Source organism: Corapipo altera, unplaced genomic scaffold (assembly GCF_003945725.1).
Source record: "Corapipo altera isolate COAL_440 unplaced genomic scaffold, ASM394572v1 75, whole genome shotgun sequence".
NCBI lineage: Eukaryota > Metazoa > Chordata > Aves > Passeriformes > Pipridae > Corapipo > Corapipo altera.
The window spans coordinates 15,934,917-15,953,532 of record NW_020884887.1 but is presented as its reverse complement, the minus strand read 5'-3'; the positions used below and the strand labels follow the sequence as shown (position 1 = coordinate 15,953,532).

Below are 18,616 nucleotides of genomic sequence, written 5' to 3'. Positions count from 1 at the left end.
TTTTTTAGATTAATGATCTGTCACATAGAATCCCAGTACAAATATTGTTGCATGCTCCTGTCCAATTCATCTTTTATCAGCCAAGCATTGCCATTGAGTCACTGTCATTTTCTACTTGTCTCTGTTTCTTATTCATGAAATCATTTGACAGATTATTAGTTCACTTCCTTAGTTTTATTTGCTGTTTTATCATCTTTAGAGAAGCAGTTAATAAAAAATATTATTTCTCTTCCTTGCTGCACTATAGTTTGTTTAGAATACCAAAACCACATAGACAAAGGTTGACATTTCAGCAATGCATGCATTTAAAAAGAAGTCTTCTTACAGAACTAATATTGGCTAGAGTAAACATAATTTGTTCCACCTTAGTACATGTTAAAAACTACCCGGTGCTCAAAAAAACCATTTGGCTACAGCCCTAAAAGCCTAAAGTACTGTGTCAACCAACTGGAGAAATAAACTGGAATAATGAAGCATTCATATTTTGTAATTTTTTTTTTTTTACATGGAAAGAATCTTTGAGTTTCTAACTTGTGAGTTTTTACCTCTGCTTAATTGAAGTACTTGCCTCACAAGTGCTTAGCATTCAAGCTGCATGTGTTATCCTGGTCAATAATGTTAATTAACTATCTAGGCTCTGTAAGCCTACCTTTCTCAAAATAGGTTTAGACAGAAAGCTAGGAGTTCTTGATTCACTGGTTTTATTTTAGGCGGGGACTTTACAAAGCAAGTGAGATTTGACATTGTTATTGTTCTCACTTTGGGGACTATTTTTCAGTTTAAATACAAACTCTGGATGAGGAGACATCTATTTTGGTTAATTACTTGTACCCTCAGCCCTTGCAGCCGCGGGGATTTTGGAGGAGAGGCAGCTTCCCCTGCCAGCCTCTGCTGTGTGGCTGTGCAGTTGTGTTCCAGGGCAGCACGATCTCTGGAGGAGGGCAGAGGCTCTCAGCTCTTGTTGCAGCTGAGCGGCTCAGCCACTCCAGGCCTGTTTTCCCTCTGAGGCCACAGCAGATGATCCTGGGGAGCAATAACACCTTGGGAACTGAGTGCTGCCGGCTGGGACCCCAGCAGTCTAACAATGGCTGGTAGAAACAGGTTACTTTACTGTCTTTTTCCATGAAATGTCACATCATCCTATATTTATTGTATAGGCTGAAAATTCTATACAACTTCAGGAAAGAAGGTGTTTCTGGATCTTCTTTTTTTTCTACTGTACCTAGTACAGAAACATCCTGCCCCATTTCTGGAACCCAAAGAATTATCTTAATACAAGTAAGGATATAATAATATGTCTGTTAGAATATAATAATATATCTATTTTCTGGGCTTGCTGAGATGATTTTATCACCAAACTCTTCTGCGCTTGCATGAAAAGAAAGTATGTGGTAGCCTCTTTCAACACTGAGGGATAATTATGTTTTTGTGGGAAGTAACTTCTCTCTATGTTCACATAAAAAGGATAACTGATGAAAAGGCTTATTAGAAGTTTCTCTGCCTTGTTAGACCTGATAATGTGCTTTATAATAGAAACTGAATTCAAGAATAATATTCCCATGGTATTAAACCAGTCGAGAACTATTAATTTCTTAGTGTTTTTTTCCTATCTGCAGTCACTGTCTCTGTATGGGCTCCTCTGTCTGTATCTGTCAGTCTGCCAAATATGGCACTAAATGTATGTCCAGTAGACAGAACTTTTGCCAGTACCATATTTCTTTCACCTGTCAACTTCCTGGCTCATGTTTACTTCTTTTGAGCATAAATTGCTGTGGTTTGTTTCCTTCTCACATAGACTTCCCTGTATTATAATGCAGTACCTTCTGATCCTTGGTTTGAGGTTGTGAGGAAGCAGATTGACTACTTTTGGAATGTGTGGAACTGATTTAAGGAACACTATCTTTTTAGGTACCATGTCAGTAATTTATATTATTAATAATTCAATACAGGGAAATAAGTTTCCCAAACTGTAGTTGGAAAGCAAGAGAAAATTGTCTCCTCAAGATCTTTTAATAGACTAGTTATCAGATTAGCAATCTGTTAGCAGCCTGGACTGTCATGAGCAGGAACCTACGCACAATATGAGCTGTCATTTATTCTTAGAAACAGAAAGAAAATGAAGAAAAAAAACCCTGAAAAATTTTCATCTCTCAAATAGTATTAAAGTTACCTTGTAATACTGGAACTATGCTCCATCAATGCCAGGATCCAGCCTTCAGCAAGGGCCGTAGACAACAGCACTTTAAGAAGAGGAAAGCTACAACAAAAGGTAGCTAAAACCAATCCAAACCTAGGATCCTAACAAAAGAAAAAAAGTCCTTTCTTTTGGCATATACTTGAGCTCCTGCAGAGACAATAAGAAAATAAACAACATGTGCTGGGCTTTCTGAGACATGAGGTCCCAAATGCTATCGGAGTGAACAGAATCATGAAGTAGCAAAAATTTATTATTTTTTTTAGCTTTTATTTAGTTGAGAGCATTTGAAATGCAGGAATCTTGCTATTAGTACAGTCCTATCTTTCAAAACAGTATCTTATTTTCTAGGGGTTTTTGTTGTTGTCATTGTTTTGTTGTTTTCTTTTTTTCATGATGAATCCCTGACATTTCGATTTTACATCACATCGAGGTGTGACTTGGGTAGAACGTGGTTTACTGGTTAATTCTGGAAAATCATTCAAACTGTGTCTTCAGCAGACAAACCCTACTGGAATATTGCCAGATATCTGAATATTGCAGATATCAGCTGCTGAAAAGAGGTTGGAATTGGAGACTGCCAGCAGATTCCCCTGTATTGTTTATTTATTTCTAACTCAAAATTGTCTCTGTAAGGTGAACAAAAGTTCCGTAACACCTTTTGCCTCTCTCAAAAGTTGGCTTTGATTCCCGTTTCTAGAAATCCCATCTCACAATCCCTCTTTTGTTTCATTCAAACAAGACAGTCTTAGCTATTCCCTGCAAATCAAAAAAAAAAAAAAAAAAAAAAAAAAAAGAAGTAAGGTGCATTTATAAAATGCTTCTTTTTCTACTGCTACATAGTCATTGTGAGCAATCAGTTTATTAAGCACTTGCAGAGTTAATAAGAAAGTCTTTTACGGAGTCCACAGTTTGAAATAGTTAACTTTGAGAGTGACTTTTGATCTGCTGGAAATACTACATTAGGTTTATGCTTTTGATAGCTACAAGAAGTATTCCATAGGCTGTGTGATTGGTCATTCTTTCCATTTCCTTACCTGATAGCTGAGCTTGTTTTTTTCAGAATTGCTTTGTGGTAAAATAAACTCAGTGAGAACTGTAAAAGCTGTAAAGATTGTAAGAATCTTTAAAGAACCTCTACAAAATGTCTTCTTTTTCAAAATCTTTGTTCTTTGTATGCTCTCATTCCTGCTCTCCCAGCATATGGGAGAAGAACATTTCCTAGAATATGTTGGTGTTGCTTTTGAGCCATGGTGAGATTTGGTGTGCCCTGACACAGGTGATCATACAGCATCACTCTGAGTGCTGTTGAGCGATGCCTGGAAAGTCAGTTTGCTATGTAATTTACAGCTGGATGATCTTCCTATATCTATGCAAACAAGTGATAGGACAGAATGGGACTGAAGTGGTGTATATTAATACTTAAATCTCCTTTGTTTCCTCAGCTTCCCAGGGGACTTTTCATATTAGTTCTATGGTTTTCCAAGCTGTACTTTCACAACTCTGGAAACCGCAAACTATGGTCTGGGAATGAATTAAACCCCTCACTATCCTTTTACAGACAAATGTGGCTGAGATAGATACGTGACTGGAAATCAAGGGAGATGAAAAATATAATGACTGTTTTATTTAATGAGAAACAGAGTTTGTAGGATAAAATTTCTTTTGAAAGTATTAACTTACGTTTAAGATGAATATTTTAAGACAAAGTTTTTTTCCTTTTGTTGTTCTGAAAAGATACTTTTCTCCAATGAGAACTTCAGGAAAATAGAATTCTTTATTCTTTTTTATATATCTGTGGAAAGTAGTGCATAACACAAACCATGACTTGATGTGGCACAGAGGCACTAGGCAAGAAATAGGGAAATGAACAGACAAGGCTACAGTGCTTGCTGATAGCTTGGACTTGCAAACACCGTTATTGTGAAAGTTTTGACATTTGCTTAATGGGCTAGGATTTCCTTTGTGCTTCATAATGCAGCAGCTGGACATGAGCTTTGCAAGGGCAGTAGAATAAACTGCTGTTATGTCCTGGCTTTTTTCCTCAAGTCTCCAAATACAAGGGATTTCAAAGAAGTATTTCTAACTGATAAACTATTGCATAGAAGATGTCAGCTCTTTTGGTTCTTAAACTCCTATAGCTTATGAAAATGGATAAAACTTTTTCCTGCATGTCAGCTGTATGTCAGCTTCAGACTACCATGAATATTACAGTTAAATTATAAAGATCTGAAAAACAGATTGTATCTTGTGACAAGATAACCTTTGCTCCAGGAATGTGAATGGATATCAGGATAATATTTCATGCTCATGATTATATTCGTTTGGGTAATGTACAACAAGTGTCCATTATGAAATTATGGGGAAAGTCAATCTCAGTGTACACAGACAGATTGATGCCACAGGCTGAGGGACAGAGGCAGTAATTTTAATGCCTGTCTATGTTTGTATGGTAAGGCATTGGTAGAAGGAACCTGCTTCCCAGGACTTTTAGCTGTCAAGTAGCAAAGACAGTGCTGTAGCACATGATTAAAGGAGAGGCACGTTACAGTTCAGGTCTATTTCTGTGTGGGAAAGATTTGAGTTTTGTTTTACTACTGTGAATTGGTTCTTTTTTTTGTTCTGTGACTTTGTCTGCCAGAAGTTCCCAGATGATTGACAAGTCGAAGGAGGACCAAGAAATTGGTGGGGTTTTTTGGGGGTTGAAGACTGAAAATTCAGTACATTTTCTTTCCAAGGACAGTGTTTGTCTGGTGTCATATCAAGAGGTCTGAAGGGATTGACATATTTTATGTGATGGTTAAATGACTACTGAGTCCTTCACTGAAGGTCAGTATGGAAAAATCTTGATTTTCTTGATCGGGAGTGAGAGAGTGTGTTCATTTCCTGTTAGCTGTTAGATAACTGGCTACATTCTCTTGGTAGTTATTTTCCAAACTTCTATGGTATTGCAGTGCAGTCCCTCAGTGACTGAAAAATTCTGACAGTACCTTAATTTCATTACTGCAGACTTAGAAGAAATTAAATGAGAGATGTCAGGCTTTCATTGAAACATGTAAAATATGCATGTGCCTGCTGAATTTAGTAAGTATGGAAATATAATGTAAATAGCATGTTTTGATCTTTATTTCAATGGTCCTTAAGTACATTCACCTATTGCATTGCATTTATGATAGTCAGACTGTCATAACACTGTTAAACATAGAGTTCAGGATTATATGCTTGCAAAATGTGACTCAATTTGTTTGTTAAATTTCTTCTTTCTTAACACGTTTGGTTTGGCACTGTGAGTACTAAAGCTCTGTTTCATATCAGTAAAGCCACTTTGTTCTCCTCTTTGGCTAATTTGTTTTATTATCTGTAAACATTTCTAATACTTCTGGGATATATTTGCCAAGCATTTATCCATTCTTTACTGCATTTTAAATGTCAATGAGGCAGGTCAGTAAGAGACTGCTGCAGAGTTTGGCAGTATGCCTGTTAAGTTGCCAGTGTCAGAATCTGTCTCCACCAAGACAGCAAACTGTTATATGTGCCCAGTAACTCTGAAAAAGGGTGCAGAGTAACTCCGTGGAGAAACTAGAAGAAAACCCCCCAACAAACAACCCAAAAGCCACTATGTATTATAATTAAAAACTACATTTCTTTCTTAAAGAATTTGTGGTCTAGAATGATAAGAGTGGAGTGGCAGGAAGAGTCTGCAGTTATCTCCTATATAGTAGCAATGAAGGCAATGAACGGGAAGTTGTTTCACCAAATGTATCACTTGAAGTAACCAGCTATGACCAATATTTAGTTTGTCAGTTTATCCAGAGCATCTGCTGGTGTAGCATTTGAACAAAATCAATCATATCCCAGTCTGAGGCAGATGAATTCAATTTTACATACCTTAGAATCTGAACTGTACTGTATTTATGAGCTGAGAAGACAGAAAGTTGGTGTTATTAGAAGGTCATTCTGCTGAAAACCATACATAGGTGACCCTTTACCAGACAACTGCTGTTTAGCTACTGACTGGATATTCATTTAAATATTTTCAAGTGTTTTTTCTCCAAGTGGATGAGCAAGAAAATAAATGAAGAGTAAAATACAGATGTTCAAATATATATGGCTCATTAATTAGGTGTATTGCAGCAGCTTTCAATGTTATTCAGGAAATAACAATTTAAAATGAGGATTGTATTTTAAGAGAAAATTTTGTATTCTTTAAAATGACAGTTTCCTACATCAATTAATTCAGTAATCAAAAATCTACATTTTAAAAATCATTGCTCCTCTCACTTCCCATGAGCAGAATGCATGATTTTTTTTCCATTTCAGTTATTTAATAAGTTCTACTGCAAATGTAACATTGCTCTTTCATTTCAAATGAATGGATCCCTGTCTCATCTCAACTTTTAATGAGAAGGTACTCTCTGTGATTTTGACAAGAAAATTTATGTATACATGTGAGTTTGAAGAAGAAAAAAGGTTAAATTGAAAGGTCAGAGTAATCTCATTAAGTTTGTCATTAAGTCTTGAAGACTGAAACACTGACTAGGTCTAAGCTGCCTGAGTTTGGCCATAAAATACCCACTCACTGGGTGGGTCCAAGTGTACTTTCCAGGCTGGAGGGGGCTGGACATTTCTGATCATTAGCAGTGGTTTAGTTGTGTGCCAGGTACCCTTCTGTGTCTCTCTGAAGGCAGAAAGAAGAACAGGAACCCACTGTACTAGACTTGCACAGTACTGGTGTCTCACCACTGATATTGAAAGAGTTTAATAGTGTTATTATCAGTAGTATTGATGTTTCTCCAGTTGCTGTGTTTTTGGTAATAGAACAGTCTTTGTTCTACATTTGTATAGTAACAAAATGTATTAAATTACCAACTTTATTAACCCCCACAGAAGTATAAAACCCTGCCACCAGCAGCAAGAAAGTACTAATTTACTGGTGTTCTCTTTCTCTCTGAATTTTCCAGGTCAGAAATTACATTAAAGGTGTGTTAATTTGACATTCAACTCATGCTTTTCAGTACGCTTAAAAATTCATCCACAGCCCATTGGCTTCTCTAAACTCTGTTAGTCCTGCCAAGCCTTGTTCTGCTTTCAGATTATTGTTTAATCAGTCTCGACTTCTCTGTACAAAAAAAAAAGCAAAAGCTTGTGTAGAAAATCAGTTGTATACATCAATTAAAGTATAGCCTAGACTGCATTTAGTTATGAGACTTGACAAGGTCAAATATTTATTTAGAGTATTAATATGGGAACACATTTCTGGTAGACTGTTACAGCTGATGTGGAGCTGTGGTGATTGCGAGGGCTTTTTGGCTCATTGCTGTATTGGTTTGATGCTGATTTAACCCTTTAAATTCAGCTGAATTGCACTGATTTACAGAGATCACAGTGAGAGCTGAGGAAGACATCATTAATAAAAACAATTACAATTTTAAAATGGCAGGCAAATGCTAAACTGTCCCTTTTAAGAGGACTGCATTGTCAGGCTGTGATCCCTTTCTGAGTCATGGCAGAGAGGAAACCGGCAGAGCTATCATTTTATTGCTGAAAATACTGACCAGTTCATCTGTGTGATCACAACAGAATCTGTAATCCTGCTACTGGCATACTGATACACTCACTAGGTGAAGTGGTTTATGACCTTAATCTGTAGAAGTATTCTAATCAGTAACCTTTAATAAAATAATTCTATGTGCACATTCAAAGCCTCTGAATGTACGGAAGTTTCAGATGGATGCTATTTCTGGCTTGGTCATTGCCAACAGAAATGAGCACTAGGTAGCAGAGTTTGAAAAATTCCTAGAAAACAACTTTCTCAAATTACCTCCAGCTTTCTCATTGACCAAAGAGGAGGAATAAACTTCTGTGGAGTTGTGAGTCAGAGCAGAAGCTGTTACTGAATTGTGCAGTGAGGGTTATTAGGGCACTTGGTTGATTATAAATAATACAGCCTCACTAGACTGTTGTCTTTACAAATATGTTTCTAAATTGCTGTTAAAATGTTCTTGTTCAGCCCCACATTATCCTGAGCTGTAGCTGTGGAACTGCAGGAAGGACTTGCCCAGCTGCAGCTGAGCTGTGGGGGATGGTGGCAGCAGGCGAGGGCTTGACACATCTCTACCTCAGTCTCAGCTTTCAAGAAAAAATTTTGTGATTGTCAGTTAAAATGAAGGTGGAAGTTGAGACAAAAGAAATTATCTGTAACTTGAGAAATATGATGCAAGTCAATCATCACAATGTCATGTAGAAACCCGATACCAGTTCTGTAAAGTAACTTCTCAGCAGAACCACACTTTACAAAATATGTCACTTTTTAAGACAGAAGCAGGACATGTCATTTCAGCTGGTGTAATGTACTGTAACATTTAATTTAATGTTTAAAGTCCATGTAGTATCATTGCCTTGTGTCAGGACACTAACCCTTTACATTAATAGACTTGGCAAAGAGAAGTAAAGGTGTTTCGACTGACAAATACTGAATGTGTGGGGAATAAATTCTGCAGTGACCTGTCATGCAACTCAGTAGTGTCAAATACAGAGTTTTCCTTAGCAGACAGTGACAGAGATTTAGGAGCTCGTAGAGAGTATTAGAGAGAAAGAGAGTCATCTGCCCCTACCTGAGTTCTGCTTTAAGAGTGCTGACATAATGGGAATGATTAGACTTGTGTGGGGATTCTGTGTTGGGACATAGGCAAAGGTGCACAATACAATTTTATGTTGTGTCATGTCACTTTCTTTAAAAATAGTCAGGTTATTTCATTTTGGCACAATCACATTCAGCGAGAGAAATGTCTGATTTCCTTCCTATTGTAGGAAAACCTGTTTTCTTCAAGTCCCAGACAGACTGTTCCCTAATTACACAAATACATAAAATGTCCCTGAGGAGAGAAAAGTCACTTTGTCAAAACAATAACTTAATGGTGTGTATGTACTGTCCCTCTATCATTTCCATACTACCTTTTCTCTCTTTGTTAATTACGAAAAGTTCAGTTAGTCTTCTTCATGCTGTAATGCCATCTTTGTTTCTACAACTGTCCCTAATTCATTGTGCACTTTTGGAATGTGTTGGCCTGGAGAGGTTGCAGTGTGTTGGTCAGTGGAGATACTGAAACCCAGCTGGACACCACTCTGGTGGTGTGGTGCTGTTCCTACCTGAACACGTGGTGTAGGGCAACTCCAGAGGTCACACCAACCTCAACCATTTTGTGATTCTGTTTTTAAATCATAATTTTGTCAGCTTGGGTTCCTCTCAAAGTCTTGTGATCTTAACTTTATATCAAATCTAATATCCACCTGTAGTTGTGCGACCTTGCTGAGGTTTTCTTGCATGTTTTTTTTCCCAATGAAAGTTGTCTTTTCCTCAGAAGTGAAATTTTAGTTCTGAGAAAAAGCTTCTGTAATCCCTGTCTGTATGGAAAAAATTATCTACAAAAATTTGGTCATGAGCAGAATTAGTTACTTGGAATATTTTGGGTGGGAGTGGGTTGAACACTGGTTGTCCAAGTTCAGGAGGGCTCCTGACTGTGTTGTAGCAGTTTTCTTTTTTCACATATGTAGTTCTTCCCACCCTCCTCCAGTGTTAGAAGTTTGGAGCAATCCCAAATTTTTCGAACTAGGATTTTAGTTTCCAAGACAATCCCATCTGTGATGCATAGTCTATAAACCCTCAGCCATTTTCTAAGCCTCACCTAAGGCATAGGAAGGTAGTCTTTCACCTTGCCATCCAAGCAGATGAGTGCCTTGCCTGCATATCCCCAGCTTCCTGCTTGACTCAGGATGACATTTTTTCCTTGCTAAGAGCTACTCAACTGTAGCTGTTTTCCAAATACACTCTTCCCTCTAAAACCATTGTAATGAACTGAAAAGGTGGGTGTGGGTCTGCTTCACGGTTAAGACTTTGTAATTACCAAAAGAAAATAAAGGCATTCGGCAGTTTCATCACATTTCCCCAAAGAACAGATTTGAGTTCAGAACAACTGATGTTTCTGTTTTGCCCCTGACTGAAGTGTGTATGGGCTGGATGGACCTGATGGACCATAATGAGAGAGAATTTATTTTCTTTTTTGTCATCTTCTTGTGTTAATATCATGGGTCTAATATATCTTATTCTCTGTCCTCAGAAAGGCAGTAACAGAGGCTCATAGAGCTGACACATTTGTGTTTCACCTGGAGATAGTAGAGAAAGTCAGAAGGAAAGTTGTGCGGCACATACAAGACTGTAGCAATAGTCCAGTTTAGAAAAAATACTAACACCTGTATACCAAAATAAATCTTTTTTCCTGTGGAAGGCTTAAGATGGCTTTAATCTGTATGTGGCTAATGGTTTGCTTTGTATAAAAATGGCAATTATTATAATGTGGAGTATGAAATTTTGCTCAAGTAACATTATGCTGTGTGCTTATGCTGTGCTGAGCAAGTCCAGTGCTTGCTGATGCAGTCGGTTTGTGATTCAGTGTAGGAGTTCTGCTCTGCAGAAGGCATGCTTTAGCAAGATGTGAAAAATGTTTCCTTCCAAAGAAACTGCTCCAGAATTAAATGCAATATGATAAAAACTCAATTTACCATGATACAATTTGTCAGTGACTCAGTGATAATGGCAGCAGCTGCAAGAAGGTAGGAGCTTTGGGGACTGCTGCAGGGGTGTATGAGACTGTTGGGGAAATGGCTCTGTGCAATAAAGTTGCAGGATAAAACAAATGCTGGTTCTTTACCTAGACAATCCTGATAATGAAGTGCTGCAGAAAATATAAAAAATTTTATTCATTACAGACTGGCCAAATCCATGTAGAGCATAGTTCCTGTCTGGCTTATAAAAAAATCAACATAATATTGTTGAGGAAGTAAAGAAAACCACTTTGGAAAATTCTTTGAGAATGTTGGGATTTTGTTTGGAATTTAATTTATGTGAAACTACATAGTTATTGCTTCTTACCTTTAGATAAAGTTGTGGAGGGGTCCTAGTATTTCCAGTGTAACACCATCAAAAGATTTGATGCATGTAATAATCAAGTGGTAATAAAAAGTAAGATTACAACATACTCTAGAAGAACAATAAGGGGATTTTACATTTGGAAGTATTTTTTTAAGAAGATCGAGAAGACATTTCATCAAGAGCCAACTTGAGTCATATGCTCAAACCCACATGAATTAAGGAGAGGGGAGGATAGCTTTCAGATTAGACATACACTGGAGTGCTACTCCGATTCTTTCAAAAAAGATCCATTTTAAAATCAGACCTATAGCTGCCCATACAACAGCAATCTTCACAAAATTGCACTCACAAATAATTCAGATTGTGAGTACAATCTGCCGTCTCCTGACTGGCGTTTAGATGAAAAGGCAAAAGCATTTATTTCAGCTCTCACTTGAGTAAATTTGATAACTGAATCAGGGAACCAGAAGAAACGCGTATCTTCAGTGATATGTTCACAGAGTCTGTTTCAGAATAAAATAAGCCTTTTTGAAAGCTTGAATGTCATTTTTCTTAGATTCACTGAGATACATGAAGGCATTCAGAAAGAGTGATATAGTGATACTCAAAAATTCTTTCACTGCAGTGAATATGGAACTGTCATGTCTGGCCACTGCTTCAATGCCAGCCCAAGTCAGTGTTGACTGGATTTGTTCAGAATTCTGATACCTCTGAAACACTTTGTAAATAAGCAAATAAATCTAGTTTCAGTGGGCAAATAGCCATCACAGAAATTATCTAGTATAAGAGTAATTTCTATTCATATGGCAGATTTACTGCACAGGGTAAAAAAGTAAATAGAAATGGAGACCAACGTGTTCTTTCAGCTGGAAAGATGTTAGTTACAGGTTATCCTTCAGGCATGCTGAAACCAGTCTCAGGATAAATAGTTTGCAGAGTTGTTCACATGGGCTGTAAATTCACTCTCCTAGATGAGTTACATGAGAAGAAGGGGGACAGTACACAGTAAACAGCACCACATGGCCTGGGCTGATGGGGACTGAGGATAATACTTTCCTGGAGGAGCTATCCATGGGAGGAGGCTGAGATATCATGTAAAACAGTGAAACTCAGCTCTGGACTGAATCCAGATTTTTTTATCTCCATTTGGAAATAAGATGAAAAATAAAAAAGTTATTCATAGGTGGTAAGCACTCCTAGGAGGTATTTGAACCTTACAGCAGAGATTTTTAAGTCCAATATTTGGACTATTTCCTGACTTACAATAAAACAGATTAAATCAACGAATAAAATTAATTTTATATTGGATTATAATAAGTTATAAAGTGATTTATGTTCTCTGGATGGTACCATTCTACTTGTATTGAGAATGACTGTAAATGTTCGTTCTCCTTCCCTCTCTTTAGTCATCCAATAATCCAAGTAATCTTACTGACCTTTGGAGGAGGCAATGATGGAGAGTGCTGCACATGTACCAGAAGTTTCTTGAACTCCAGTAGTTGTAACGGAGCCTTTTATAGGCCATGCAGTTCCCAGAATATTCTGCCAATGGCACAAAGAGCCTTACTGAGGGCAGCAAGAACTGAAGTCTTTATACATAATCCCAAAAGGGTGTCTTAGGGAGAAATATTTGTCACACCTAAGAACTGAGTGTAGCTTGCTCTCTTGTTGGGCTTTGGCCAGCAGGCCTTGCAGCAGTGCTGCTGAGCATCACCAGCGCTTTCTCTCTGTCCCTGTCTCCAAGGTACTGTTGATCAAGATTGTCTTCTGGTTCAATCTGTGCCAGGGATTCCAGCCCAAAGGTACTGGAGTAGCTTTTAAACCCCACTTAACTCTTCTGAAAATCTTCTAATTGCACACATGGTCCTTCTTAAAAATGGCATTTATTTAGAGGTCATACTGTTTTCTTCTGAATGCTCACAAACCATATGTTGCAAAACAAGTATTAGAAAATGTTATAGGAGGCGATGACTTCCCATGGGAATATGCCTGAAACTAGATCATGCAAAAGTACATTTCTCCACTTACCCTTAGTGCTAAGCCCCTCAGTTTGCAAAAGTACATGGAAGATAATTGCCTACTAACTGGGGGGATCTAATCATTTTTATTGCTGGAATTTTACACTGCAAATTCATCTTTTTGATCAGTATAGAACTCCTTGTAGTTTCTTGCAAGAGTGGTAACTGTTGAGAAAAAGGGGAAAAGAAATTTAGTATGAGAACCATTCTAATTATCACAGTATTTTTCTTATTGACACTGCCAGTACAGTTTTGTGTCTATTTGTTTTGGATGTTTCTAAAATCCTCTTAATCTGAGCACATATATAGAATATAAGAAAGAATTTCTGAAGCACAGAAGAGACTCAGTTTTTGTCTAGTGCTAAAGATACTGTCTTAATACTAATAATTGGTCTATTAAAATTGCCTGTAAAATTGTAACTTCATTTTGCTTCTGAAGTACCAAAGATGGTCCTGGAAAAAGACTATAATTTATATCAAAAGGGTATCATTTGCATTTTCGAGTCTAATATAAAATTAATTTAATTCCACTTCATTTCTTCTTATAATTTTCTGTGACATATAAACTCACTTTTAATTACAAAGGAAAAATATCTAGCAAAACCATGTAAGGCAGTTAATCTCATGCCATCATATAGCTGTTTGTCAAAATTTTCATTAACTTAATCAATATTTGATGATGCAAAATGATTTTTCTCTAGTTGGTTGGTTTTACAGCTTTGTGATTGCAGAGAAATTTATATAGTATGCTAGCAAGAATAACTTCTTGGCATAGGAAATTCATTTCTGTATCAAATTAATGAGTAAGTGGAGACTTTTCCTTGAGGAAAAGAGGCAATGGGAAGATTAGTATATGTTTCCCTCATGTTAACGATATGGGAAAACGTAATGAATCTGTTACACAGATGCAAAAGTCAAATAGATTTATAAACCTGTGGCTTAGATTTGCTTTCAAGAACTTGGAAAGTGAAAAGATCCTTCTCCAAACTCTGTATTTAGAATGGGTTAAGTTGGTTAAACCATGTCCTTTTCAGGGCACTTGGCACTGAACGTGTCACTCCTTCTGACATTTCCTGGATAAACCTCAGCTGCCCATATTTGAAGAGAGAGAAGGCTGTTTCTGCATGCCAGAGACAGCTGTCATCTTTAGGCTAAAAATTCTTTTGGTGATAGCAAATGAAATCTCAGTCAGATTTTTCTAAGGTGCAAACTGACAGGCACTGGTTTCCTTCTGCCATTTGTGTGTGTAGGCTGCTGAACTACCATGGGAATGGAGGGAGCTCTTACAGCAACACACTTCGTCTCATTACAGCAACACACATCATCTCACATGAATGCAAAGGACACTGTGGGAAAAATACTAGGGTGCTGCAAAATGTGTAGAAGGGTATTTTCCCCCTGAAAATTAGATTCAGACATTAAAATGTGACCCTGTAATGTCCTTCAGTCCGGTTTGCAAGATAGTCACTGTTTTCTGGAGCTAAAGCTGTAGATTCCGTGAAAAACAAGTGCATCTCTAACTTAATTGCCAATAAGTCTATTGAAGCACCATCATGTGGATTTTGTAATGTTCTTCTATATATTTAATTTAGCATACACCTTGGGAATGCTGCTGAGAATATCCAAATGGTTTAGAGAAGACACGACAACTGCAATCAATACCATTTCCTAATTTTCTCATCTGTGGTTCCATAATACTACTTTGCAAGCATTATATACATTACACCCCAGAGTTTACCTGAGTCAGGGCAGCCCTTCCTTCTCCTCCCAGTAGCATAGCAGCCTTTGTAGCTGGTTTTTTTTTAAGATAAGATAATGTTTAATTTCTTGATTTTGTCTGTGATATATGTATATATGTCTCTTTGCTTGCCTGTATTCCCATTGAAACATATACCTCTGTGTGTGCTATTATCATCACTTGTGAATTGCTTTCAAATTGTATATATGAGCAACATCCTAGAATGTCTTCAGGCATAAGTACATAAACCATTTACAAATTTATATGATGCACACACATATTCTCATATAATGGGATGGGGATATGGAAAAGGGACATAAGATGTTTTCAATTATAGGTAGCAGGACAGATTAGTGAGCATAAACCTGAAGCACAAATCAATAAATGTCTGGCAAGATCCTTCTTAGGTAAGAGATGGAACATATGAAAGTATTTTCTTGCTGCATCTTCTAGATTATCCTATAATCTTAAAATGCTAAAGCAAAGATAATAAGCTTATTTACACAGAGTGCAGTGTAGCCCTCACAAAAGCAAGGAGGGTGAATAATTTTTTTAAAAAACTCAAACATGCAAACTCTTAAAGTATTTCTCACACATAATTTTTTTTTGCTTTTCTGTTGAAAAAACGAATGTGCAGGAATTCCAAATTTTACATTCTCGCTCTCTCCTTGTTTATGTTTTGTACTCCGTTTTTCAAAGCATGCACTTCTCCGCTGTGGAATATGACCCTCGGGGAGTCCCTGAGCAAAGCAACTAATAGTCATTAAAAACCTATTAAACCTAGGAATCCTCCTGTTGCAAAGAGAATTCAAACAAATTTGGCCAGAGCAGTCAAAAAGCAGCGGGGATTTGGAACAGTGTACAGGGTTATAAATATCAGCAAAGACAAGCAGAAACGACTGTACAAGTGACAGAAGTAAAACAGATGACAAAAATCCAGGCTTATTCACAAGTATTGAAGTTACTCCTTGTTCAGATTTGGCAGGAAAATATTGCACCATCTTCTGTCCTGCTGTGACAGTGCTTCAGTGAAAACAACTATCCAGATTAATGCATCACTGCCACATTTCACTGCTCATCAAGTGTGTTTCCAGTAATATTTTAGAGACTCGGCTTCAGCTTCTACCTAGATGCAATTGAAAGCTCCTTCTTTTATAGGTGCTACAAGCTGAGTCTACAGTCATCAAAATAGTTCCCTTTCCTATATTCTATTCCAGTGACAGAAGTCAGTCCAAGTGTTTCTTTTTTATACACTGCTCAAAGAAAACTCATAGTGTAGTGTAATTGTTGAACTGCCTGTTCCATTATTTGTGCTGTTCTAACAGCAGATTTATTGCCTATGTCAGTCTCGTGAACTCTTCATTAGATCAGTTCAAGCTTCTTAGCATACAAACCTTTCCTCATATTTCTGACATTCCCATTTTTATCATTATCTGAAAATGGGAGTACATTGCAGAATGTTATTTGTGCTAAACCAGAGGTTTCTGCATATAAGCACGATCCAGCTTCCCTACAGGCAAGCTTGGGGTCTGGATAAATAACACCCTTCTTGAAGCATGATGTATAAGTCTGTCTTTTCTGTTCTTTTGCTGCAATACTTCCATATAGTGAAATACCTTTTCTTCTTTCTCAAGTAGATTCTCTCTCTTTTCTAATCTGTAGAGTTATTCTCCTATCATTATACCTGACGACAACATGAACCTGATTCAAGGTTCATCTCTTCCAGATATGTGTCAGCAGCAGCAGAGCGTGTGTTTCAACCTCCCACTTGTATTGAGCTGCTTCTCTCACCCTGTGCTCACTCCCCTTGGAGTGCAGGGGCAGGATGCTCCTCAGTGCCCAGCAAAGGTAAGCTCCAAGCTCCACAGAACTCTGATTTTCTTGTCAGCCCAATTTGACAATATCAGCATCTCCAGATATGCAGAGTGGTTTTGATGGATAGTGCACCCACACAATATAAGATGCTGCTGGAACTTAAGGTTATTTGACTCAGAGAATTCTCGTAAAATCTTAGATTTACTGGAATTTGTTGTGTTACCTCAATCTATCTGAAAAACCAACATTCCTATAAGAGGTGTTTTTCCTGTATCACAAACTTCTGGGGAAATATTTCAAGTTTATTCTTAAAAAAGATCACAGAGAAGGAGATGTTGTGTTTAGTTGGAGATTTTTGTTCCTGTGCTTTCAAGGATTCACTCTCTAATGTCTCTTACAGCTGCTACGTGGTATCTGCTGTAAGGAGGCTTAAGTGCTTAGGCTGCAATAAGGCCCAGATTTGCATCTCTCTCACATTTGTGCAAGTGAGTTCCAGAAAGGTAGGTGGAATAATACAAGAAAATAGTTATAGAAAGCAGAATCAGCATTAATCAGCTAAGGTGTATTAAAAGATTATGGGTCAGTACTCCAAAGGTGGATCTGCAGCATTTCATTGAAGATAATGGATCTACTGTGAGTTGGACTGGCTGAAGATCTGGCCCTAGGTCACACAAAAATTTGATATATAAAAATTTTGCCTGAAGAATTTACACTGCTTTGAAGCTTTATACTGTGAAGGATTTTAGGTGGTTTATCAGTAAGTACTTTTTCACCATGAATATCTGCAGTAGTTTGAAAGTCCAGACTCTTCAAATATCTAAACTTGCTTTAATATGCTTCACATTTAAAAAAATGCGTTTTACTTACTTTACTTTAAAAAAAAAAGGTGTTCTTTTTGAAAGAGGAAAGACATGAATGAGAGAAAACTTGTCAAGATTATGACAATCTTGACATGTCTCAAATCCATTCAGGAAGTTAACAAGTCAAGGTTTCAATAGTTCTGGTAGTTTGGTAATATTGCACAATATTCTTGTCTGTTCTTGCTTTTCTTGTCAATTGTGATACTGTAATGTGAAAGATGCTATGCAAGTCATGCTAGACAAACTTAAATAGCATCTAATAGCATCATTTAGGTAATAAGTCCTTTATTCAGGAAAATGAAAAAGGGGAGAATTTGGTTAAACCTCATAATTTATTTGTCCCATAGCCATAGTAGGATTTTAAATACCACCGTCCTATTCCCTGTGTATGTGTGTTAGGAAAGCCTGGGTTCACTAGATCATTGAAGTGTATAATTTACCATAATCGAACAAAGTATTTTGTGAGTATATTTTGAAAGAGAATTTGTACAATTTTGTAACTGGCCAAACTGGACATAACTGGTTGTGTTTCCATGGTTGTCTCCAAATATGACAGAAATCAGTACAGTCACAGTGGGGCCAGTGCAAGGCTTTGAAAACTTGCTGGGTCCGTTTAACACTGGCAATGTTTACTAGAGGCTATATTTACATTATTTTCAGTTGAAAATTGATCTACTAGTCTGCTAAACTTCTGTGGAAAGTGTGAGCAGAAGAGAGTGGGGGAGAGCAGAGGAGACTCCCTTCGTCTTAGTCAGAAAACGTTATCCGCTGAACCAGCTTTGACAGCCATAAAATCTTCTGAGATGGAGATGTAGACAAATGGTGGTTATAAAAGGAAAGATGTAAGGAAATGTTTTTTACCTCTATTTTATTAATGTATTTTCTAGAGTACTGTCTATTGAAGACAATGTCAATAGACCAAAAAGGAAAGGAGATACAAATTAGTGCATAGCAAACATGACTCACGAGTACATTCAAACTCCAGTTTGTCCACACGACAGCGTGAGCGGAGCTCTTCACTCAGTGCCGTGGACACTAGGGTGTGACACGTGCTTCATAGAC

At 37.3% G+C, this 18,616-nt stretch overlaps 1 long non-coding RNA gene across 1 annotated transcript; it reads right to left on the bottom strand.

Moving 5' to 3' along the window:
- Positions 1 to 10,247: 10,247 nt before the first annotated feature.
- LOC113947326 lies at positions 10,248 to 18,616 on the bottom strand. The gene is made up of 4 exons (XR_003527675.1): positions 18,521 to 18,616; positions 12,560 to 12,665; positions 10,754 to 10,926; positions 10,248 to 10,357 (listed from the first exon to the last, which is right to left on the bottom strand). It is a non-coding gene; the product is annotated as an uncharacterized LOC113947326 (long non-coding RNA).